The sequence below is a fragment of the Bubalus bubalis genome, chromosome 22 (genome assembly GCF_019923935.1).
Source record: "Bubalus bubalis isolate 160015118507 breed Murrah chromosome 22, NDDB_SH_1, whole genome shotgun sequence".
NCBI classification, from domain to species: Eukaryota; Metazoa; Chordata; class Mammalia; order Artiodactyla; family Bovidae; genus Bubalus; species Bubalus bubalis.
This window is the reverse complement of record NC_059178.1, coordinates 6,621,709-6,645,213: the sequence shown is the minus strand read 5'-3', so window position 1 is coordinate 6,645,213 and position 23,505 is coordinate 6,621,709.

Sequence of the window (23,505 nt, the reverse complement as noted above, 5' to 3'; positions counted from 1 at the left end):
CCTGTCACTTTCCCAGAGACTACTCTGAGATGTGAGAATGGCTACACCTGCCGCTCTCAATGGCAAACAAGAGAAAGTGAAAGACGCCGAACGTTTGCCCTCACAGTGAAAGCAGAACTGGGGAAGGCCACCTGTCCCAGCAAGGGAGGAGGGGAGGAAGCTGCCCACAGCCTGGCGACGACCTCGGGATGCAGAACAGAGGATGCGGCTGGGCCTCATCCCCTGGTCAGGCATCCCAGGGACCTTGCCAGCCTCGGGAACCCTGGAGAGATCAGTACGAGTCCACATCCATTCATGCTATTGCTGTCTGGTCGTGAAGTCTCGTCCGCCTCTTTGTGGCCCCAAGGACTGTCACACACCAGGCTCCTCTGTCCGCCACTATCTCTTGGAGTTTGCTCAAATTCAGGTCCATTGCGTAGGTGATGCAGTCTCACCATCTCATTCTTTGCTGCCCCCTCTCCTTCTGCCTTCAATCTTTTCCAGCATCAGGGTCCTTTCTGAAGCTAGGGCTCTAACTCAGCACAGCAAGGGAGCTGAAGCCTCCAGGCAATGACAACTTAAATGTCCTAAAACTGGACCGATCCTTGAAAATGCCTCTTTGGATCGTAGAGAGAAGTTGGAAAGAAAGAAGAGAGGCGCCATGAATCTTCTAGCTCCCCAAATCAAAATTCAGTCTCATTTGGTTTTTTTTGTCACAAAACCCCATGTGTTTTTTGTTTTGTTTTTTTTTTTTGAAGTAAAGCACGATAATTTTTTTTTAATTTTATTTTTAAACTTTTCAAAATTGTATTAGTTTTGCCAAATATCAAAATGAATCTGCCACAGGTATACATGTGTTCCCCATCCTGAACCCTCCTCCCTCCTCCCTCCCCATTCCATACCTCTGGGTCGTCCCAGTGCACCAGCCCCAAGCATCCAGTATCGTGCATCGAACCTGGACTGGCGACTCGTTTTATACATGATATTATACATGTTTCAATGCCATTCTTCCAAATCTCCCCACCCTCTCCCTCTCCCACAGAGTCCATAAGACTGTTCTATACATCAGTGTCTCTTTTGCTGTCTCGTACACAGGGTTATTGTTACCATCTTTCTAAATTCCATATATATGCGTTAGTATACTGTATTGGTGTTTTTCTTTTTGGCTTACTTCACTCTGTATAATAGGCTCCAGTTTTATCCACCTCATTAGAACCGATTCAAATGTATTCTTTTTAATGGCTGAGTAATACTCCATTGTGTATATGTACCACTGCTTTCTTATCCATTCATCTGCTGATGGACATCTAGGTTGCTTCCATGTCCTGGCTATTATAAACAGTGCTGTGATGAACATTGGGGTACACGTGTCTCTTTCCCTTCTGGTTTCCTCAGTGTGTATACCCAGCAGTGGGATTGCTGGATCATAAGGCAGTTCTATTTCCAGTTTTTTAACGAATCTCCACACTGTTCTCCATAGTGGCTGTACTAGTTTGCATTCCCACCAACAGTGTAAGAGGATTCCCTTTTCTCCACACCCTCTCCAGCATTTATTGCTTGTAGACTTTTGGATCGCAGCCATTCTGACTGGTGTGAAATGGTACCTCACAGTGGTTTGATTTGCGTTTCTCTGATAATGAGTGATGTGGAGCATCTTTTCATGTGTTTGTTAGCCATCTGTATGTCTTCTTTGGAGAAATGTCTATTTAGTTCTTTGGCCCATTTTTTGATTGGGTCATTTATTTTTCTGGAGTTGAGCTGTTGGAGTTGCTTGTATATTTTTGAGATTAGTTGTTTGTCAGTTGCTTCATTTGCTATTATTTTCTCCCATTCTGAAGGCTGCCTTTTCACCTTGCTAATAGTTTCCTTTGATGTGCAGAAGCTTTTAAGTTTAATTAAAAGCTATATATGACAAACCCACAGCAAACATTATCCTCAATGGTGAAAAATTGAAAGCATTTCCTCTAAAGTCAGGAACAAGACAAGGGTGCCCACTTTCACCATTACTATTCAACATAGTTTTGGAAGTTTTGGCCACAGCAATCAGAGCAGAAAAAGAAATCAAAGGAATCCAAATTGGAAAAGGAGAAGTAAAACTCTCACTATTTGCAGATGACATGATCCTCTACATAGAAAACCCTAAAGACTCCACCAGAAAATTACTAGAACTAATCAATGGCTATAGTAAAGTTGCAGGATATAAAATCAACACACAGAAATCCCTTGCATTCCTATACACTAATAATGAGAAAACAGAAAGAGAAATTAAGGAAACAATTCCATTCACCATTGCAACGGAAAGAATAAAATACTTAGGAATATATCTACCTAAAGAAACTAAAGACCTATATATAGAAAACTATAAAACACTGGTGAAAGAAATCAAAGAGGACACTAACAGATGGAGAAATATACCATGTTCATGGATTGGAAGAATCAATAAAGTGAAAATGAGTATACTACCCAAAGCAATTTATAGATTCAATGCAATCTCTATCAAGCTACCAACGGTATTCTTCACAGAGCTAGAACAAATAATTTCACAATTTGTATGGAAATACAAAAAACCTCGAATAGCCAAAGCTATCTTGAGAAAGAAGAATGGAACTGGAGGAATCAACCTACCTGACTTCAGGCTCTACTACAAAGCCACAGTTATCAAGACAGTATGGTACTGGCACAAAGACAGAAATATAGATCAATGGAACAAAATAGAAAGCCCAGAGATAAATCCACGCACATATGGACACCTTATCTTTGACAAAGGAGGCAAGAATATACAATGGATTAAAGACAATCTCTTTAACAAGTGGTGTTGGGAACTCTGGTCAACCACTTGTAAAAGAATGAAACTAGAATACTTTCTAACACCATACACAAAAATAAACTCAAAATGGATTAAAGATCTAAACGTAAGACCAGAAACTATAAAACTCCTAGAGGAGAACATAGGCAAAACACTCTCTGACATACATCACAGCAGGATCCTCTATGACCCACCTCCCAGAATATTGGAAATAAAAGCAAAAATAAACAAATGGGACCTAATTAAACCCGTGTGTTTTGACAGTCACACCAATGACCCACAAAGTTCCTTGTCAAGGGATTCCTGAGAAGAACTGCACGTAACTCTTACCATGATTCTTATCTTGTCTCTTCTAGCCAACAAGATGGTCAAACTGAGCCCACAACATCAGCTTTTTTGGCCATGTGGCATAAGGGATCTTCTCCAACCAGGGACTGAATCCCTGCCCCCTGCTTTGGGAGCAGAGTCTTAACCACTGAACCACCAGGGAAGTCCACACAATGCCTTTTAAATACCTGTTTTAAGTCTCAATTCTCTGACCCAACCTCCAAGGTCAGTATTCAAGCAAATAACAGAGTCAGTAACATAAAATGCTTCAAGGTGAGATTGAAAATAGAAGAGTTCCTATTATTTTTACCTTGTCCTTGGGTTCCAAAATCATCATGTAAAAGAAATTAAATTGGTCCTAACACTGTTCATGATCTTGACTCAGTCTTTTTGATCTTGAGCTATAATTTGTCCAATGTACACTTTGTACCCTGCAGTTTTCTTGTCAGCTCCATCTCCTGGCTTCACCTGTGGATTCCTTTACCTTGGCTTCAAAAGAGCAACCTCCCACCTGGTCTGGCCTACATTCTTCCCAACCTGTTTATATAGCCCCATATCAAATCCTACCTCTTCCATGTGGCTCTCCCCAGCCTACCGACTCCAGTCCATGGCTAAACTCGTAGCTATAAGCTTTCTGGACCCAATTCCAAAGGGTGGGTGTGTGAGTTTCCCCACCTCCACCCCCCACCCCCAATCCAACAAGCAAGTCTCCAATACCAGCTTGGGTACCCTACTGTTTGGCTTGATTCTGACACTGTCTACCTGGAGATGGTATCAGATCCCACAGGGTAAGGGCTTATTCCCGCAAGACTCACCCCCTACCACCACCACGTCAGCCACCAGTTATAAGTTCAGGTCATTACCTGTGCCTCTGATTGACTGGCTCTGGATTGGAAGGTTCCATGACCTCCTCCTAGATAGATTAATTCTCCAGGGCAGCTCACAGAAATGAGAGGAACATTTTAATCATTAAATCATTGGTTTATTATAAAAGGATGTAACTGAGAGGCAGCCAGATGGAAGAGACGCCCAGGCAAGGTAGGGGTAAAGGGCTTGTGCATCCGTTCCCTCTCCAGGCGGGCCCTTCCCCCTGAATCCCCAGGCACTTGCCAACCCAGAAGCTCTCCAAATCCCATCCTTCTGAGTTTTTATGGGGGCTTCATTGAATAGGCACGAGTGATGGATGAAATCATCAGCCGTGGGCAACTGATCCGACCTCCAGTTTTTCTCCCCTACCAGAGGTGTGTGTGTGGGGGAAGTGGGAAAGGGAGAGTGGGCACTAAAATTCCAGCCCTCTGATCACATAGTCGAGTCCCCTGGCAATCCCCTGAGCCCTCTCTTTAGATCACCTAGTGAGAAAGTGCTAGTCACTCAGTTGTGTTCGACTCTTTGCGACCCCATGGACTGTAGCCTGCCAGGCTCTTCTGTCCATGGAATTCTCCAGGCAAGAATATTGGAATGGGTTGCCATTCCCTTCTCCAGGGGACCTTCCTGATCCAGGGATTAAACCTGCATTTCCTGCATTGCAGGTGGATTCTTTACCGTCTGATCCACAAGGGAAGCCCAAGTGCTTTCCAAAAGTCACCTCCTAACACAACAAAACACACCTTGATGACTCCCGTCACTTAGGAAACTCCAAGGAGCTCTGTATCAGACATGGTGACAAAGACCAAATATACATTTCTTATTATAAATCATAATATTATGTTAGGTTCCCTAACATTTAGCATCTATGGTCATTGTACACATGCCTTGCTTCCCTGATAAATTACAACTTCATAAAGAAGTCCTTGGTGAGCTTAAAATACCTAATACAGCATCTTGCATATATTTAGGATGCAATAACCATTTTCATTTTTAAAACTGCATATACCTTGTTTATCTTACAGAAGATCTAAACAGGTGGCTTGTGTATATTGATTGATTGATTGGCTGATTCATTAAGGGTATTGCTCATCTTTTATTTAAAAAAAAACCCCTTGGGGTTCATACAGTATGAAAGGCCCTCAGTAAATGAGACAGATCACCATTGCCAACCTGCTCAATCATGGGAGGCACAGTTTTTCGGTAAATTACAGTATAGTGTAGAGCCTTTTGCTGCACAGGTGTGAAATTTGAGGTTAAATTTCCTCCTCCACCTATAACATACATAATGAAACAAATATAGAAACAAATAATAGGGAAGTAAGTTATAGATGGTCCTTTAGAAGTCAATTTCATCTGCGCATCTAACCATAAAAGCAGCATCTGCTCTGCTAAATACAGGTGTTTTATATCCTTGTCATTAATTGGAGGGGACATTATGTCATCATACATCAACAGTTAAGGTTGGTTAAAGTGCCACTTATCTCAGGGGCTGTCATTAATCAGGTTCTTTTCAGCTTGGTGACTCCAGAGGCTTGACTCAAAGCTGCTCTATGTGAACAGGTTTCCCTATGGGTTTAAAGTGTCTTTTTATTGTCGTTTTGAATGAAAAACTTGGGACCCCAACGTAATGGCCATTAAGGTAGCTGTACTGATGCTTCAGAGAAGGGAAACCCTTTCCCCCATCATCATCATTGCCCCCCTGCCCCCTCCCCCTTGCCTCCACCAGGTAGCCACAGTGGAGAGAAAAAGCACGTCAACACAAGCTGTCACCTCATCGTGGTTTAACCCACTAATGGATTTCAAAAAGCCCACTACAGGACATCTGGCACTTAAACAGAGCCAGAGGGCAGCGGAATCCTGGGGACAACAGCACCTTCTCTTTCTGCCGGAACACCTACGTGGGGACCGTGGCACCTTCTCTTTCTGCCCGAACACCTACGTCACCCAAATGCCTTCCCGGCCACTCCAGACCTGCAGTGTGCTGTCCACCCCAGCCAGGATTCTAGAAGGCATGCTTCCTGAATCTTTGCTTTCACTGAAAATGTCCGTCCTTCACACCGTGCCTTCAAGGCCATTGGAAGCGGCATGAGTGGTTTCAGGATAAGTTGCAGGGACAATAAGAGTAGCCTTTAAACATATTAGGCTTTGTACTTTCATCACCTTAACTCTAAAAGTTAAAGTGAAATGTTCAGGCATTGTGTTGATAATTCAGACCCATTGGGGGGATGGGAGGTGGGCATTTAATCCGTATCAAATTTTCATTCAGGGAGCTCCTACTCTGAAAATAAGTGAAGTGAAGTGAAAGTGGCTCAGTCATGTCCGACTCTTTGTGAGCCCATGACTATACAGTCCATGGAATTCTCCAAACCAGAATACTGGAGTGGGTAGCCTTTCCCTTCTCCAGGGGATCTTCCCAATCCAGGGATTGAACTCAGGTCTCCCAAATTGCAGGTGGATTCTTTACCAGCTGAGTCACAAGGGAAGATCAAGTATACTGGAGTGGGTAGTCTATCCCTTCTCCAGCAGATCTTCCCGACCCAGGAATTGAACTGGGGTCTCCTGCATTGCAGGCAGATTCTTTACCAACTGAGCTAGTGTCTGCATATCCCACGTTGGGTCTCTGACAGCCTCAACCTGTGCCAAACAATGAAAGAGTGAAGAGGGAGGGAGCTTTCCTCATCCATTCATTCACTCGGCAGATACTTTCTGCCTGTGAGGAGGCACTGTGTTGGAAGTGGAGGATGCAATGAGATGGGAAATCCACACAGCCCTTGCTCTCAAGAGTTTCCTGTGTGGATGGGATAGAAATGAAGCAAATAGCCACTCAAAAAAAAAAAAGGTGTAAAATTACTTCTTTCTCTAGAAGAACATGCTAGATATTCAGGCAATCATGCAAACAGACAGTACGAAGCAAGGTTGGCCACGGGAGGCTGAGGAGTGATGAAGAGGGCTCCTGCCAAGGGAAGAGCAGGCTCCGGCCCTGGGATAGAAGAAAGCGAAGCGAATCCCAGACCTAGGGCCCTTGCTGTGGCCAGTGCTCTAAGATGGGGCCCGAGAGCCTCATGCCCTGGAGGCACACACCCTGCATAAATTTAAAAATTGGGGTATCGTTGCCTTACAGTGGCTTCTCTGGTGGTTCAGAAGGTAAAGAATCTGCCTGCAATGCAGGAGACCCCCGTTCAATCCCTGGATTGGGGAGATTCCTTGGAGAAGGCAATGGCAACCCACTCCAGTATTCTTGCCTGGAAATATCCCATGGACAGAGGAGCCTGGCAGGCTACAGTCCATGGGGTCACAAAGAGACAGGACTGAGCGACTCACACTTTCACTTTTCTGCCTTACAATGTTGTGCTAGTTTCTGCTGTACAACAAAGCGAATCCGTCACATGGACATATATACCCTCTCCCTCATGGACCGCCCTCCCAACCGCCCCACCCCATCCCTCTAGGTCACTTCGGAGCACCGAGCTGAGCTCCCTGCTTTTTGCAGCAGGTTCCCACTAGCTATCTGTTTTACACGTGGTAGTATGTAGATGTCAATCCCAGTCTCCCAATTCATTCCACCCCCTCTTCCCCATCTTGTGTTCATACATCTGCATCTGTATTTTTACCTGCAAATAGGTTCATCTGTACTGTTTTTCTAGATTCCACATATACGCTGAGACTTAAATATTATGGACATGATTAGATTATTTTATACAGTACATCTAACTTCCGGAAAGAAAGACTCAATGGATCTGATCGAATCAGATGAGCCTTTTAAATCTGAGTCTAGATGTCAGAGGAAAACAGAGACTCAAAGCATGAGGAGGACTCAATGCACTGTATCTAGCTTGAAGACAGAAGGGGCTACATGACGGGGATACTGGTGACCCCAGAGGAAATGGGGCCTTGGTCCTACACCTGCAAAAAACTGGATTCTGCCAACAGCAAGAGTGAGTTTGTCATTGGTTTGCTAGGGCTACCATAATGAAGTACAGCAGACTGGGTAGCTTCCACAGAAATTTATTGTCGCCCAGCTCTAGAGACAATTCTGAGGTTTGGGGTGAATTTTCAATTTAATTCTCACAACAAACTTTTTTATAGCCTAACCTAATCAACAGTGAATCAAGACATTCAGATATTTAATGACATCTTCATGATCATCGGCTCAGAGGGAGTATAGCTGAGATTTGAATCCAGGCTTGATTGTCTTCAAAATTTATTTACTCAATGCACTAAAACTGTGTCCCCATCCTGCCTCAGTCAGTGCTGTTTAATAGCACACATATCTTGGGCCAGCCTTGGAAGAGTCCAGTGGATTAGGCAGGACAGGTATGAACACAGAGAAGAATGTCCTGGCATTAAGTGGTCAGGCAGGAGACGGGGGAGGGGTAGATTGGGAGTTCCACATGTGCATAGGGCTACGTTTATTAATAAAATAGATAACTGACAAGGACCTACTGTATAGCACAGGGAACTCTGCCCAATATTCTGTAATAACCTAAATGGGAGAAGAATTTGAAAAGCAATAGATTCCTGTACACGGATAACTGAACCAATTTGCTGTACATCTGACACAGGCATAACGTTGCTAATCAACTACACACCAGTGAAAATAAAAATAAGAAGCAAAGGGTCAGAAGGACTGGCCCCACTGCAGCTGAGTAGCAGAAACTGAGCAAGTGCCCAGTTACCTCCCTGGCTGGTCCCCTGCCTTCCCCATCTTTTTCTTGTCTGTATAAATGGTTGGTGCCCGAGGACTGGAGCAGTGGAGGTGATAACAAATTCTCTCCAGCTTTAGGGCAAGGTAAAGGGTTTTTAAAACTCTTCTGAAAACACCCAACCTCAAATTGTCCTCAGTACCACCTGGGGGCATTGCATGCTCAGCTGGTCAGTACTGAGGACTGGTGGACGCCAGAACTAGGAATGAATCCTGCTGAGCCATCCCAGGGTACTTTCGAAGATTTGAAGAAAACATTCAAGTTCACTCATCAACTTAGCCATAATCACCAGCATGAGAAGTGGGCATTAAGCCAATTCAAGTGCCCCCAAACAATGGTAAACACTTAATGTATTTCCTTCGGTGAATTGTAAGAAGTCACAGAGCTTATTATGTTCCCTAGAGAATTATTACATTTTATGTTCTTTACTTTCTTATAAAAAGAATGGTCTGCTACTTTTCTAGCTTTCATTTACATGCCTTTGATAAATTACTGTAAGCAGATGAGGGAGATAAAGTAACCAGTCTATTAATTACAATGATTATTATTTAATGGAAAATGGGATTCTAGGCAAAGTGTGTAGTTAGAAGAAAGCGTAGCAATGCATTATATAGATGCGGTATTTTGTCTTAAAGAGTAAGATAAGTGTCCAGTCTGTTCCACAATCTAAAGAATATGTTCATTAACTCTGCAAGATTTATATGTATAATTGACCATAATATTTTAACACTATTTGCTTGATTTGGCGGTACATGATGAACAAGGAAAAACTGTAACTTCAATTAAATTGAGTAAATCCCTCATTGAACACATTAAAGGCCAGGTCTCCTCAGAATTGTGCAAAGCTGAGGGTTGAGCTATGGTTTAAAAATTTTTTTTTAATGAAGCAGGTATTATTTTAATTTAAATTCATTGGCAATTTATATTTTAAATGATGGGAGTTGGAAGGAAAGCATCCCCCACACTGCTTATCCTCATAAGGCTCTAGTGATAAAGACCCCACCTGCCAATGCAGGAGGCAAGAGTTGTGAGTTCGATCCCTGGGTAGGGGAAGATCCCCCGGAGAAGGAAATGGCAACCCACTCCAGTATTCTTGTCTGGAGAATCTCATGGGCAGAGGAGCCTGGCCGGCTACAGTCCATAGAGTCGAAAAGAGTCAGACATGGCTGAAGCGACTTAGCATGCACACACAATCTCAAAAAACAGCCAAAAGTATAATTTGGGGGGTAAACCTTGACACTTCCTAAGAGTAACTTAACATTATGGTCAAATTCTGACTCAGCCACCAGCAGACCTCAGATCTTGTCTCTCTTTCCTCAGCTATTGAAAATGAGAATGATAGAGACTTCTTTAGTGGCCCAGGAGTTGAGAATCTGCCTTGCAATGCAGGGGACTCCAGTTTGACACCTGGTCAGGGAACGAGGATCCCACATGCCACAGAGTAACTAAACCGGCACACCACACGGGCGAGTCTACACCGCAAGGAAAGGTCCGGTATGAGGTGATAAGATCCTGCGTGCCGCAACTGGGACGTGACACAGCCGAGTACATGAAATAAATATTTTTTTTAATGAGAATAATAGTTGCATGTGCCTCTGTGGAGTTAAATGGACTAAAGCGGGAGCCTGCAAAAGATGGTCAAATTCAGCCAGCTGCCTGGTTTTGTATGGCCTCAATCTACATATATTTTTTTAATGGTTGAGAAAACTTTTTGTTTTTAAATCGACTCTTTGTGACATATGAAAATTTTATGACACAAATTTCAGTGTCCATAAATAAACTTTTATAGGAACACAGCTACACTTATCCACTTAAATTCTGTCTATGGCAGAGGATGAGATGGTTAGATAATATCACCGACTCAAACACATCATAAGACCTTGATCATTGTTAGCTGAACTGATATGAAAAATCCTCTTTTTAAAAAAAAATTCTTGATGCATTTCAATAAACAGCGATTACACAAGCATTAGGTGCAAATATTGTATTTCCTTCTCCTCTCTCTTTCCTGCCTCTCTTCTTACCTGTGTGCGAGAATTAAGACTGGAAGAAACACAAAGATTCCTTCCAGGTTTTGAGATTCTAAACATTCACACATTCAGTGATTTATATTTTTATTTATTATTCCAGAAATTTTCAGTGTATAATACCAAGTTCTATACAGTTCTCATGGCAGCTATGAAGATGTGCTCTCAAATTTCTAAAGAGTGAACCAATGTTCCAACAAATAGCTCCCTGTGTTAGGGCAGAGACCCTTTGAATCTTCTAAGCTTCTTGTAAGTGTGTGCATACTCAGTCATGTCCCACTCTTTGTGACCCCACAGACTGTAGCCCACCAGGCTCCTCTGTCCATGGGATTTCCCAAGCAAGAATACTGGAGTGGGTTGCCATTTCCTCCTCCAGGGATCTTTTCAACCCAGGGATCGAACCCAAGTCTCTTGCATCTCCTGCATTGGCAGATAGTTTCTTTACCACTGGTGCCACCTGAGAAGCCCAAGGTTCACCAGTCTTGTAAATATAACCTAACTAGCTCAGTAGTAACTTTCAAGACAAATAAATGCATGGCATGTTCAATAGGTGATGATGAAAAAGAACACTTGAAGGCATGTGTAATCGAGCAGCCAAATAATTGATTGAGTAGATGCACAAAATCCACATTAAAATATATTAGAGAATAGTAGAGGGAAAAAACTCAAAGGACAATGATTTCAAGAGGGCTGTGACCTTGTGAGCAAGACAGAATCAAAGCACACTAGACAACAGAAGATTTCAGTTCCATCCTGAACAGTTCACTTTTTTGTCACAACCAAGGAACACCCACTAAATCTCCCCACCAGGGAGATGGATATGGACAGGAGTGGAGATAAGGCTAGGACAGGAAGATTAAGTACATGGGTTTTGAATTCACACCAGCGGGATTCTAATTTCAGCTCCATCACTCACTTGCTACATAGCTTTGGACACATTACGTCTCAGTGCCTCAATTTTCTCAGCTGTAAAGGGGGGATAAGAATTTCTATCTGATAAAGCTGAGCTTGGGTCATTTGTAGAGACGTGGATGGACCTAGAGACTGTCACATCGAGTGAAATAAGTTAGAAAGAGAAAAACAAATATTGTATATTAATACATACATGTGGAATCTAGAAAAATAGTACAGTTGAAACTACTTCCAGGGCAGGAATAGAACCACAGACACAGAGAATGGACCTGTGGACATGGGGGGAAGGGGAGGGTGGGATAAACTGGGAGATTAGGGCTAACATATATGCTGTGCTGTGCTTAGTCACTCAGTCATGACTGACTCTTTGTGACCCCATAGACTGTAGCCTGCCAGGCTCCTCTGTCCATGGGATTCTCCAGGCAAGAATACTGGAGTGGGTAGCCTTTCCCTTCTCCAGGGGATCCTCCCAACCCAGGGATCGAACCCAGGTCTCTCACATTGCAGGCAGATTCTTTACCATCAGAGCCACCAGGGAAGCCCATAGATACAGTACCATGTGTAAAATAGATAGCTAGTGGGAACCTGCCGTATAGACCAGGAAGCTCAGCTCGGTAGTCTGTGATGACCTAGATGGGTGGGGTTGGGGGAGGGGGTGGCCCAGGAGGAAGGGGATATGTGCATACATATAGCTGATTCATTTCATTGTACAGGAGAAACTAAAGCAACATTGTAAAGCAATTATACTCCAATTTTTTAAAAGCTAAAGCAATAATTTTTAAGTACATATTAAACCTGGGTTGTTTTCCCCACCTCATTCTTTGGCCTCAGGGCTGGAAGATGGTCTTCACAGCTCAGCTGGCAGAGATGGACCCCTCTCTGCTGTGAATTTGGCTCTAATTGTCTAAGTTCCTCATTTGAACACCGTCCTTCATGGCCAAGTATGAATTCCTCTAAGAAAAGAATTGCAACTATACAGACGCTCCTCAAATAATATCACTGTCCTTTGCAAGAAGGCCTTGCAAAGCATGAAGTTGGTGTACACTGAAAATACGTGTACCTAACTAAGGTCTATAAATTACCCATGGATCTTCTCCGTGATAAACAGACAACAGTTCTATTTGCAGTCTCCCACTGTCCAGGTGTATCTTCAGCAGCTTTCAATCCTGGAGCTGATTTTAACTCTTGAAAATTTCTACTCCTATTGATATGTTTTGTCCAAAGTCAATCTAGTTGCATTCATATAAGGCTTTCTATGCTATGTAATCTTCACATATTTATTACTACTTTAACATACATTTCTGTTGCTTCTGTATCTATTCTAGTAGTCCCCCCATCTATTTTTTTTTTTATCATTTAAGTTCCTACGTGACCACCCACAAGTCGCCCTATTCTAAAAAAGATCACTGGCCTTTGCTTTCCATCTTCCAATGTTAAGACTTTGCAATGCTTATTAGGCTAACTGACATGCATTTTCAAACGAACCACCCATCTCGTTGTGAGTAAATCTTCCATTTCCATAATAACTTTTCCTTGTGAACCCTATTTTTGTTACCCTTATGGGTTTACAGGTGAAAAACATTTTTCACGCTTTTTAGACATCATCATTCAAAACACTTTTCCCTGATATGTAAGCCAAATAAGATTTATGGACAATAATAGCTCTAGGTATTTTCATATTTGAGGTTTTCATCTTCAATTACAAATTCTTCTTACTCTTACATGCTGGTCTTGCTGTAACTTTTAAGTTTTAGTTCTGTATATAATAAAGCAAAGAGGAAAATAAAACAAACTGAAGTCATGCAAGACAATGCAATGAGAATTCACATGGTAACAGAACCACCTGGGCCTGAACAGAAAGACCTTCTCTCTACTAGGTGCCAGCTGCTGCCCCCTCTCGAGTCCTAATATTCATCTCTGCCATGAACACTTTACATTTCCATGTATCACACAATTATTCTTGTGTTGATAAAATTATATTTTGTCTCTTATTGAACAGCTCATAAAAGGTCAAAAGTGAAAAAGTGCAAGTCACTCAGTCATATCCAACTCTTTGCGACCCCATGGACTATAGCCTGCCAGGCTCCTCAGTCCATGGAATTCTCCAGGCAAGAATATTGGAGTGGGTTGCCATTCCTTTCTCCAGGGGATCTTCCCAATCCAACCCAGGGATCGAACCTGGGGCTCCTGCATTGCAGGCAGATTCTTTACCATCAGAGCCACCATCAGGACGTTATATAAATCAAGCTCACTTAAGTGGTGGCTGTCAGGATACAATTCCATGAGCAACGGTGCAGTTATGCATTAATTAACATCAAGAGATGTTCATGATATGCTGCTAGTTCATAAAAGCTGGTTTCAAATCAGTGTTATGTAAAAATCATATCCTTATGTGTCTACCGCAAACTTAGAAGATAAATATTAAAATTTTAAGGGTGGTTTTAATGAGAATTTTTTCTTCTTCACAATCTACTCTGTGTGTGTGTGTGTGTGTGCGCGCACACATGTGCGTTTAGTCGCTCAGTCATTTCCAACTCTTTGCAACCCCATGAACTATAGCCCACCAGGCTCCTTTGTCCATGGGGATTCTGCAGGCAAGAATACTGGAGTGGGTTGCCATACCCTCCTCCAGAGGATCATCTAATTATTTTCAGCTTGGAAATGGATTCATATGTTATCCCATTAATAGGACAACAGAGACAAGCCATGTGACTGTACATTTTTTACATGTATATAGATAGATAGATAGATAGGTCACCAAGAGACCCTAACCTCTGCTCTGCACATTTTGTTTAGTCAGTGTTGATTGATTTCTCTATAACAATAGCACTCAGGGACCTCCATGCCTTATCTACATAAATCAAATAGAAAAGGGTGATGAATGTCCAAGAAATCCAGTCACATCTAATATTTGTTATCTGTTGCTGAATAACAGATTATCCCAAAACTCAGCAGCTTAAAACAGAAAACATGTATTATCTCACTGTCTCAGTGGGTCAAGCATTTGCGCACAGTTTAACAGGGTGTCTCTGGTCCAAAGTCTCTCAGAAGACTGAAATCAAGATGCTGATTGAATGTGTGGTCCCATCTGAAGCCTCGTCTAGGGGAGCTTCTGTTTTCCAGCTCATTCAAGTGGCTGCTGTCAGGATAAAGTTCCTCAGATGCTGTATCACATGGATTTCTGCAGAACACAGCTCACGACGTGGAAGCTGGCCTTCCTCAAAGTAAGTCAGCAAGAGAACATGAAAGGGCATGCAAGATGGAAGCCAGTTTCTTTATAACTAAATCTCAGGAGTAACACCCCATCATTGTTGCCTTATGCAACGATGCCATCACTCAGTCCAGCCAAACTGTGGGGAAGAGGATTATACAGGGTGTGGATATAGGAGGTGGGGCCACTGGTACATTAAAGGTTGTTTGCCATACTAGCCTAGACCTGTGTATCACATACTTCCGCATCGCATTGGCTCACCAACATAATTCATGTAACTTGCCGCTTTATTTATGCATGTTCTACAAGGCAGCCATTCACTTGGAAAAATCTCAGCAACTATTGTACCTACCAGTCTAGTAACTGAACTTAACATAGCATATTTTGCAAGACGAAAAAAATGGTCTTGCAAAAGAGTCAAATCTCTTAGAGAGTAAAGTGTGTCAAAAATAAAATCTTTCTCCATGCCATCAAAAAGAACAACTCACAAATGTTAAAAACAAAAGGTTGGATAAAGATACATCAGGCATTACAAGGAAAACATAATTCAGAGGTTGCAATATCAACATCATGGAAATAGTTCAAAGTGAAATATTAAATGGGACAAAGGGGGCCATTTTACTTTTATAAATAAATACAAAGTATTTTTGTATTTGTATCTCAAATTTGTATTTGAGACTACAAAGTAAAATAAAGGTATATAAACATATTGTATGCACCAAATCACACAAAATGCATATCAATTTATTTTACAAAAGAGAAACAATCTTTTTACCAAAACCTGTTAAAACACAAGAAAGAAAAAAACAGTTGTTTAACCACTCACATTTATGCCAATTAGTTACAACCATACAAAATAAAGCATTAATAAATGAAATTCAAGTAAAAAGCGTAAAGGTTAGTTATTCATCATGACCAAATAGAATTGATGAATATAATGGTTCAGCTTGGAAGTGGATTAATATGTTATCATATTAATAGGACAAAAGATACAATCCACGTGACCATCTTGAGAGAGGGTCGAGTTAGAGGATGTGATGAAATTCACCATCAATCCTTATTTTTTTTTTAAATTATCAATAAAGTAGATATTCCTTAATATTATTTACAGAAGTATCTACTCCTGACAAAGTTTTCTAATAATATCAGGACTGGTACAAAAATTTCCATTATCACCATTTCTGTTAAAGATTATTCTGCAGTTCTAGTTAATTCAACTAAACACAAAAACAAAATATGGTGAAGGAGAAAGAAAAATGGCCAGAAATTATGAATGTTATGGTTGCTTACCTATGAAAAATATTGGAGAAAGGAGATTTATCTGAAAAAGGATTAGAACTGACATCTGGGTTAGTATTCAGCTGCTGCGCCATGGGAAGGCTGCACAAACCATTCACACCCAGGATCTGTGCTGACTGGTTGGTTCTCAGGCTCCACCAGTGATTAAGTATTTGAAATTGTGGCTGCTAGTAAGATACATCATTAAGAAGGCTAGCAATGAATCAGTAGGTAAAATCAGCAACTTTCCCTACAGACCAATTGCAATCAGTAAAAAAATATAATGATACCATGATCTTACATACAGTAGTATCCAAAGACATAAAATGTCTAGGAATGAACTGGACAAAAAACATGCAGGAACCCTTGAATGAAAAGTATTAAGCTTTACTGAGGATCATACAAGCAGACTTGAAGACAGAGAATTTTTATTCCTATAAGAATACCTAATGGGGCAGGTTCTCTGCAAATTAATCTTTAAATAGTGACTCAATCCTTCTGAAAATCCAGTGGAATTTCTTTCTGGAGCTTGATAAAATTCTGGTAGAATAAACATGTAACAATATTTTGAAAATGAAGAGTGATAAGTTGGGATTTTCCTTAGCAGATATTTGAATGTGTTATAAAGCCACAATACTTAGAATAATTTGACATTGGTGCCAACACAGACACATCAGTGAAATCAAGTAGAAAATCCCAAAGCAGCTCAATGTATATTTTAGAATTTAGTGCATGATAAAGATGGCATTTCAAATCTGTGGGGGAAAGATAAATTATTCAATTAATAGCTGACTATTTTTATAACCTTGAAGTTGCACATGACTTTTTAACATGAGACTATGAGAAGAAACCATGTAGGAAAATCAGAACACTTTTAACCTCCAAAAAAATTCTACTGACAAAAATTAAAGAGCAAAATAAACTAGGGAAGTTTGTTTAACAAAACAACAATATTTCTTTGTTCATCAATCTATTCCTAGATCCTGCAACCGTAAATGGCACATAGTAGGCACTTGAAAAAATGGCTACATAAAGAGGTCTTGCCTATCAGTAAGGAAAACATGAACACTTTTAACAATTTTAACAATTAGCAGGAGACATGAGTCAAAAGAAAGAAATGTGAAAAGGCAGTAAAACCCTTTAAAAATAACTAATCTCACCAGCAATAAGATAAAGAAAAATTAACAGTTCACCTCTTTTCATCTATTACTGCCATTTTTTGTTATTCTGAACTGGCCAGTATGTGGAAAGAATATTTGTCAACTGCTGACATAAATTCATAAAGTCTCTCTCATAGAAATTTGTGCAAGGTAATTAAAAATCTATATATAAAACTGCAGACTTTCTGACCTAGCAATCCCACTGTTAGGAATTTTCCCCTAAGGAAATTACCAAACAAATGTGCTCAGATGTAAATACAAGGATATTCATCAAGCACTGTTATAAGAGTAAACAGCTTGAAAAACTAAAAACACGTGCTCAGAAACAGGGACTTGGTTTCGTAAATTTGGGTACACTTCTTTGATGGAATACCTCCCGGCCAAGATAAGCAATAATGCAGTTATGTATTAAGTAACGTCAAAATGTTTATGATCCACTGCTAGTTTAGAAAATTTGGCTTCGAATCAGTACTATGTAAAAATCATATCTTTATATGCCTACTGATAAAATGGAAGATAAATATTAACATTTTAATGGTGTTTTTATGGGGATTTTTCTCTTCTTCACAGTCTACTATATGGTCTAAGTATTTTCAATAAATGTGATACTTCTATAGCAAAAGTAGTAATTTTTTAAAACAGAAGAAAAGTGCCACTTAATATTTTGGAAAGAAATCTGATGTTTCTATCTCCTGAGCTTACTGTTTTACTTTGAATGGCATGTTTTCACTAGACCTTTATAACCTAGAGGCGTTTTCTAGATGATAGCATCTGGTTACTACTCTGTGGAAACCCCTAAATTATTCTCCATCTTCTACCACTATATTCACCTACTACCTCCAACCCTTTCACTCCATTTCCCTATTTTATTTTTTAATTTTCTTTGTAATGTTCCATGTGAAATTATTTTATTGACATATTTGCCTACTTCTTTATTATTTATGTTTCTCCATCGTAGTGTAACCTCCACAAGGGCAGGGATTTGAATTGTTCATGTTCAGAGGTATTTCCCAGACTGGCATATGGTAGATGTTTAATAAATACATGTTGAGTGAACGAACAAACCAATGAGTTGGTTATAGAAGAGTTGATTTACTGTGTGTGTGTGTGTGTGTGTGTGTGTGTGTGTGTGTGTGTGTGCGCGCGCGCGCATGCGCGCATGATCAGTCTCTCAGCTATGTCCGACTCTTTGCAGCCCCAGGGACTGTAGCCTGCCAAGCTTCTCTGTCAATGGATTTTTCCACACAAGAATACTGGAGTGGGTTTCCATTTCCTGCTCCAGGGGATCTTCCTGACTCAAGGGTTGAACCCACATCTCCTGCGGCTCCTGCATTGGCAGGCAGATTCTTTACCACTAGCGCCACCTGGGAAGCCCCTTACTTTCTATGATTAGGCAAATATTCTCTGCTTCCTGGAAACTTCCTGAATTACACCCACTGATTTCCTCTGTCAAACATTGATGCTGATCTACCAGGCAGTGGTGTTTGGTAGACATCACTCGAGTCTAGAGGTCAGTGGAGCTGAGATGCAGTTCTTGATCTGAGCACAAATGAGCTTGTTAACATGTCAACTTTGCTGTCCTTGCTATGCAAGATTGGCTCTGCCGAACGCTGTTAAGGGGCCAGATACCAAGCCGCTCTCCTTGTTCCACCTCTGTGCTGTCTCACCTCTTCAACATTCTCTCCTGTGTGCCCCCATCCTCTCCCATTTGATGGACACAAGGGCTGCTTAAGTGTCTCTCAGGTGTCCCCTGCACACCTCCAGAATACTGACTTGCATCCTCGCATTTATGATCTTCGTCACTTGCCTCTTGTGTGTTAGTCATTCAGTCATGTCCAACTCTTTGTGACCCCATGGACTATAGCCCACCAGGCTCCTCCATCCATGGAATTCTCCAGGCAAGAATACTGGAGTGGGGTGCCATTTCCTTCTCCAGGGGATCTTCCCGAACAGGGACCTTCCCGACCAGGGATTGAACCCAGGTTTCCTGCATTGCAGGCAGATACTTTACCATCTGAGCTACTAGGGAAGCCCCAATAATTAGTTAATTCCTTCACATATCTCCCTGAATGCAAGTCACTCAGTTGTGTCCTACTCTTTGCGACTCCATGGACTATACAGTCCATGGCATTCTCCAGGCCAGAATAGTGGAGTGGGTAGCCTTTCCCTTCTCCAGGGGATCTTCCCAACCCAGGGATTGAACCCAGGTCTCCTGCATTGCAGGCAGATTCTTTACCAGCTGAGCCATAGGGAAGCCCGTGCCTCTCATAGAAACCCACTTTCAGAGCAGTATCCAAAAAATCTCACACAGACTGTCCTACTCTACCTGCTTGCTCATCAAATCAGAACAATTTTTCTTCGGTCTGCAAAACAGGAATCCCTGGGCAGAATCATTGGCACCTAGTGACTTATAAAACTGAGATGACAAAAACAGGCTAGACAGTTATAAGACACACTTACCAGTCACCCATGTGTGATCCCAAAATAAAGCTTCTAAAAATAAATCACAATGCTTTCCCATGAAAAATAATTTGATTAATAATAGATAGTACCACTAGTCATTCAAGCCTTTAAATGCCATGAGCCATGTGAAAGGTCTAAGAAGTTGGATCTACTCCTAGCTCAGTGGACTCGATCTAAATTGTAAATGTGAGATATTATTATCTGAGCCTCCAGGACTGCCTTGGCACTGGGAGGAATGGTATTGCAATCTCTGATTTAATCCTCCCCTATTTTTTTTTTTTTGCAGATATTTATAACAGCTGTGGAAAGGTATTCCTAGCAGCAAGCTGGCATGCAATTTCTCAGGCTGAGAGCAAATAAATAGAAAAAAAAATCTAAGTGGATGAATTTGTCCAAGTTTTAGAGCTGAAAAAAAAAAATCACAGGAGTTGAAGCTCAGATCTAGAGAGCATTAAGCGATGTCACGGAAGAGGTAATTATCTGAATAATCCAAGCTCCAAGCCCTTTTTTCTTCAATTTTCTAAATAACATAGGCCAAATCTAATTTGCTCTCATGTATGGGGTTGCCAATCACTCCATTTGAAGACACTGCATACAAGATTACCAAGCGTGGACTTGACTTTCCAGAATCAGATGTATCTGATTACAGAAGCCTTTGGTATTTAAATAGAAAACCTTCATTTGTAATAAATTTAGCTCTTTTCTTTTCAGGGGGAGATGAGGGGAGGGGAATTATGTACTGTGTGTTTTTCATAATTTGAAAACATGTTGTAAGAATGTAATTAAAGGACTTTAGGAAAGATAGTGAAGGTACTTATGCATCATGGGAGACAACCTGACCTGGAGGGAAAACAGGTGCATTAAGACTGGAAGACTTCACCATTCATTTCTACATGCAACGTCAGATACTCAGGAAATAGCGATGAATGGGAAAGCTTGAAAGGGAAGGCAGTCCTTGAAACATGCATTCTGGCCAGCTGAAGAGTTACTAGCGATGACAGCATCTTCCACTCAAGCCACGTAGCTGGGACAGTGGCTGCATCCACCCAGCAATGCTATGCAGTGCCCTACAGTTATCCCTGGGTCGGGAAGATCCCCTGGAGAAGGAAATGGCAACCCACCCCAGTATTCTTGCCTGGAGAACCCCATGGACAGAGGAGCCTGGAGGCTACAGTCCATGGGGTCGCAAAGAGTCGGACACGACTGAAGCGAATACACTTCACTTCACATCTACAGTTGCCAAGCCACTCTAATAGACCCCGTCTCATCTGACTGTCATATTTTCCTTTTGAGAGGAACAGACAGAATTTACTTCTCTGGAGCATAGAACCAGCTTTCACACCTGACCTGTGAATATCTTCAAATAAACCAAACCAGTCAGTCATATGGGCCAGGGTAAGAATCAAGGCTGAAAAGTCTCAGAATTTCAAAATCCTTATGGTCATATGAGTGTTGTATGGATACACTTCCATAGCCTCCACTGCATCTACAGTTATATTTTAAGAATAAGTAATTAGTTGCTACTCTGCTACTAACTGATCATATTGAGCAGTCGTATGTAATTTTCTAAGCATATCACATGTATTATATTTTATGCTCATAATAGCTCTAAAGGGCACTCAATAAATAGCCATCAAATGAATGGTCTGACTTATGCAGTGCTTGGTGATATGGCTTTTCCTTCACAACCCATAGCATCATGACCTTCATTTGATTCCTTCTGGAAGTATCTGGATGCTAAGAAAAGAAGGGATTATAGTAAAAGTTACATATGTGAACTATTATTGCCTAACGATAAGACGATTGTGTGGCTTATTATGAATATGGTTGTCAGCAAGAAAGACATTGCCCCTGTTAATTTTTTTTATAAAAATTTAACCTAGGAGATAAGACAGATATTTGAAAAAGCAGAAACTCTAAGATTCCATCATAACAAATAAGGAAGTAGATGTATTAATCAATGTAACTTAAGTTAGCTGATGTAACAACCGATCCTCAAATTTCAATAGCTTGTCACATCGAGTGTTTATTTCTTACAATTATAGCTGCAGATGGGCAGCTCTCCTCCCAAGGGTGACTCAAGGATTCAGATCCTTTCTTCTGGCTTTATTTACCCTCCAGGACCTCCCCAAAGTATTTTTTTCTAAATTCTCACTATCCAGCTAGTCAGAGAGAGGAAAGAAACAGCCTGGAAGATAATGCACCTGAGCCGTAACCAGTCCTGAATGCGATACACACCATTCGAGCTCTCATTTCAACTATGGGAATGAGCCGTATTACTCCACCTGGATGCAAGGAGGTGGGAAATGAAGTTCCTGAATTGAGAGTCACTTATCAGCCTAAACTCTGTTCAATAGAAGGAAAAACATCACTTGTAAGTCAGATGTGGTTCTGTCACAGGAATGTATGAGACTGTATAGGTAGGGGGAGTCTAACCAACACTGGAGATGGGGAGGCTTCTTTGAGGAACTGATGTTTTACCTCATGCTGATCAGCCACGCTGAGCAGGCTGAAGTTTATCTTAAAGCAGTGAAGGCAAATTGCGTTGAGCAACGCGATCTGCTATAAATTTCAGAAACATCACTCTGACTCCATCATAGACATTGGACTCACAGAGAATAGGGCTCTTGGAAGAGGATGCCATGACTCAGATAAGAAATAATGAAGATCTAAACTAAAGATGTGGTAATTGTGTTGAAGAAGATGAGAGAAAGTACTCGAGTCCACTGGACCGAGTGATAAATTGGACAGAGATAGGGAAAGGAAGCCAGAAATAGTGGTCCAGGGTCTGGTTTGTACAACCCAAGGGAATGTAATGCAATTAAAAAGAAATGAAGGAAGATGGTGCTTGTGGGGAAGAGGATGTTTATTTCTATTTTGGATGATGCTGAATTTGAAGCAAAATACTTCATGAAGGAGATCCATGTTCGATCCCTGGGTCAGTAAGAGCCCATGGAGGAAAAAAGGGCAACCCACTCCAGTATTCTTGCCTGGAAAATTCCATGGACAGAGGGGCCTGGCAGTCTACAGTCCACAGGGGTTGCACATAGAGTTGGACACAACAGAGACTGAGCAGGCACTCACTGGGCATTCAGATGCAGGAAAAAAAATATTGAAGTCTGAAATTTCAGGATTGAAATCTGGGATGGAAATCATCAGCTTCTATCACTCTGACTTGGAAGTCATCAGGTGACCTGGAAGTCTTGAGGGAACCTTGGAGATTCACGTGACCACCAAGGCTACCCTATTTGAACTTTATCTCATAGGTAAGGAGCTCTTCTCGTTGGATTTTCAGCTTTCTCTCACCTAGGAGACCTCACTGCTGTTTTCCCTGTCATGCTGGCATTCTGTCTTCCCCAGTTCTCTCCTTGCTCAGCCACCATGCCTTAAACAAGCTCTGTTCTCCCTCAGAGTCCTGTTCCTCCTCTTCTCATTTTTATTGTTTGAAGCATAAGCTCTCTATGGCCTCTGCAGACTGTTGATGGCTGCTGCGCATTTCTCCACTACAGAAGTACTCCCCCACTCCAGCCAAGTCCTCCCCGCCCCATGCTGGGGTTGACGGTGACATTTCTGAGCACCAAGTCCTGCCACTCTGCCCCGGGTTCAGAAAGCACAGCGACTCCTCGACCAAGCAGAAGTGAAGAGTGCCTTTGCCCCAGCCCGGGTTGTTCTGTCTCACACCCACATTTGCACGAGTCCTCCGCTTGTTTCCACTCTGCCAGGTCGGCTTGCGTGTCTGGCACCAGGGGTGGCTCCCAGGGCATTTTGCAGC